This window comes from Hakea prostrata, chromosome 3 (assembly GCF_041222555.1).
Source record: "Hakea prostrata isolate BN-2017 chromosome 3, UWA_Hpros_2, whole genome shotgun sequence".
Lineage (NCBI taxonomy): Eukaryota > Viridiplantae > Streptophyta > Magnoliopsida > Proteales > Proteaceae > Hakea > Hakea prostrata.
The window spans coordinates 11,735,817-11,739,397 of NC_142602.1; the positions used below are offsets into that span (position 1 = coordinate 11,735,817).

At 40.0% G+C, this 3,581-nt stretch overlaps 1 pseudogene across 1 annotated transcript; it reads left to right on the forward strand.

The window, feature by feature from the left end:
• The first annotated feature begins 466 nt into the window (after positions 1–466).
• LOC149020785 (3-ketoacyl-CoA synthase 11 pseudogene) lies at positions 467–3,208 on the forward strand (annotated as a pseudogene). Its single transcript, XR_016172245.1, has 2 exons — positions 467–741; positions 996–3,208. The product of XR_016172245.1 is annotated as a 3-ketoacyl-CoA synthase 11 pseudogene (transcript).
• Positions 3,209–3,581: the final 373 nt, after the last annotated feature.

The following is a 3,581-nucleotide window of genomic DNA, read 5'->3' on the forward strand; positions in this document are numbered from 1 at the left end:
CATCCATTTTCTTCTAAATGTGTAACATATGTCACAGTATCACATAAAAAGGTTGAGGTCCATTTATAAGTCACATAATTTTTTTAAAATTTAATCACAACTCTTTAATGTGATTTATAAATAGATTTCAAAGATTTAATGTTTTATTAGGACATATGTCATACATCTACAAGAAAATGAATAGTCCAAATTTCTCTTGAGACCTATTTCAAACAAGTAATTACTTATATTTTTAAAATAGTTAACAAAATGATCGAAAAAAGTATAAATAAGTAAATAGGGTTACGAGTTTTTTCTAGGTGAACAATTTCACCAACTTTATTTTTCTCGTTTTGGTGAAAAATTTCACCAACTTTCGATGCTAAGAATTGAGAAACAGAAAACAATCAAAGATACAACAACCGTTAATGCATCGAACGACGTCAGATTAAATGTTTAATTCAAATAATGAAAGTTAGCCAAAACACGCTAAATATCCAAGTCGCTGGCTGTAGCTTACAACTTTCAATCTGTAGCTGCGTCTGTCACCTTCTCTGTTCACTTCCAACGCCATATTTAATGTATACGTCCTGCTTCACGGTCTCCCAGAACAAGCTTAAAAGCTAAGGAGTTCAAGCAGACCTTTGATCTCCTCCTCTCTCTCCCTCTCCTCCCCCTCCTCTTCTCGGTCTCTTTCACTCTATGGTTTCTCTCCTCAGGACCAGGCAGGCGGAGTGGTAAACGAATCTGTGAATCTACAAGGTTAGTTTCCTTCTCCCCCAAGAGCTACCTACCTAGGTTATGTTCGTTCTATAATCATTTTTCTTTAGTGCATTACTGAGGATTTCATAGTGTTACAACTCATTGAGAAATTTTTTTTTGGGTCAAACTCATGTTGATCTATTCCTAACCATTTCAACATTCTGATCTGTTTTTGCGACATTTTCTATTCTGGTTTTTATTTTAAGTTTTTATTTTATATGATTTATTTCCATTTTTGACTATTTTATTTGCAGGGTCTTGGGTTCGCACTGTTTTAACTCAGCTTCTTGACGAGTTTCCAGGTGAGGAAAAACACAAATTTTCTTCTCCATTGGTTCGGGTTTCTCAGCCTGCAGAGCCTCTTTGTAGAAGTTTTCAGGGGAAAACCCACTTTTGATTTCACGAATCTGTGTATGAGGTACGGAAGGCTCAAGAGCTTTCTCTTAACCATCAACCCAGTTTCTTAAATTACTCTTTATCAGCCATTTTTGTTTTCTATAGGATTCCATCTTTGATCACCCAAAGCTGCACCTCTTGCGTTTTTTCCTAAATTATTTCTTTGAGATCTCGAACAAATGACAGAACCAACTGCTAAAACTTCTTTGTTACCACCATTAGCTTCTCGAAAGCTTCCTGATTTCAAACAATCCATTAAACTGAAGTATGTAAAGCTTGGCTACCATCACCTCATCACTCATGGAATGTACCTCTTGTTATCCCCTCTCGTGGTTGCCATAGCAGCCCAGCTCTCCACATTAACAATGCAAGACCTCCTTGATCTCTGGAGCCATCTTCAATTCAACCTTGTTTCTGTGATCTTGTGCTCCACCTTGCTTGTTTTCCTCTCTACTTTCTACTTCCTCACCCGACCTCGACCTGTCTATCTTGTGAATTTCTCCTGTTACAAGCCAGAAGATGCTAGGATATGCACAAGACAGGTCTTTATGGAGAGATCGGTGTCAGCAGGCACGTTTACTGAGGAGAACCTTGAGTTCCAAAGGAGGATCATTGAAAGATCAGGTCTTGGAGAATCAACCTACCTCCCTGAGGCTGTTATCAGAGTTCCCCCAAATCCATGCATGGCTGAGGCTAGAAAAGAAGCAGAGATGGTAATGTTTGGAGCCTTGGATGAGCTCTTTGCTAAGACCAAAGTGAAGCCCAAGGACATTGGAATCTTGATTGTCAATTGTAGCTTATTTAATCCAACTCCTTCTCTGTCTGCCATGGTGGTCAACCATTACAAGCTCCGGGGGAACATTAATAGCTACAATCTAGGTGGGATGGGTTGCAGTGCTGGTTTGATATCCATTGACCTTGCAAAACATCTTCTTCAAGTTCACCCAAACTCCTATGCTTTGGTAATCAGTATGGAGAACATCACATTAAACTGGTACTTCGGGAATGATCGGTCCATGCTTGTTTCAAATTGTTTGTTTCGAATGGGTGGAGCTGCAATTTTGCTCTCAAACAAGAGATCTGACCGGAGAAGATCCAAATACCAATTGGTCCATACAGTCCGAACCCACAAAGGTGCAGATGATAAGTGCTTCACCTGTGTTACTCAGCAAGAGGATTCAACAGGGAGAATTGGAGTTTCTCTGTCAAGGGATCTTATGGCTGTTGCAGGGGATGCTTTGAAGACTAACATCACCACACTAGGCCCACTTGTTCTTCCAATGTCTGAACAATTGCTTTTCTTTGGTACATTGGTTGGAAGGAAACTTCTGAAGATGAAGATCAAACCTTACATTCCAGATTTCAAATTGGCATTCGAGCATTTCTGCATACATGCAGGAGGCAGAGCAGTATTGGATGAAGTGGAGAAGAACTTGCAGCTCTCTGATTGGCATATGGAGCCATCTAGGATGACTCTTTACAGATTTGTAACACCTCTAGCAGTTCTCTATGGTATGAATTGGCTTATTCAGAAGCCAAGGGAAGGATTAGAAGAGGAGACAGAACATGGCAAATAGCTTTTGGTTCAGGGTTCAAGTGTAACAGTGCAGTGTGGAAGGCTTTGAAGACAATAAACCCAGCAAAGGAGAAGAACCCTTGGATGGATGAGATAGACCAGTTTCCTGTGATTGTTCCAAAAGTTGCCCGTATCTAGAATGCCAATTTGTTGAACTGTTTTTAGATGTTTCAGTGAGAAGTGTCCCTCGCCCGCCTCTTCTCTATTTGTAGTGTTCTTGGTTGTGTGTACTTGTGTACTCTTAGCTGTAGATGAAAGAAAATTTAATTGAGTTGGGTTCAAAGGAATCAAATTTAGAATTTAGCTTTTTATGAGAATATAAAGGCTTTATAGGTCAGAGAAGCTTTCGAAGGGAGATTGAATCCTAAATTGAATGAAAACCTTGTTGCCTTAATTCCTAAGGTGGACAAACCAGAGACAGTGATACAGTATAGGCCCACCTCTCTCTATAATGTTTGCTTCAAAATTATCACCAAGTGTTATGGATAAACCATCAATCACCGGTTTGCGTCAGACCAACCGGTGGTCCAAACATGACATGAGGCTTAACAACAAACCACGTGGAAAGTCTATGAATAGGGACCAGACACAGACAAAAGGAAAGACACTCACTCAAACCTGCAACTTCCCGCTTTCAAACATTCGAAAACCTAGAATTCTTTTGAGCTCTGGAACAAACGTACTTCGTCCTTGCTGACTTGACCGTTGGAGACAAGAACACTGATCCAGCTGATCGGCTCTGTTTCTAACAACTTTTTCAATGATCTTGCAGATGAGCGAAGCTTGAATCAAATTGAACCAAATCAGAATTGTTTGGTGCAAACCGTGGTTTGTAACCTCGGCAAATTCAACACCAACACTTGGTGCC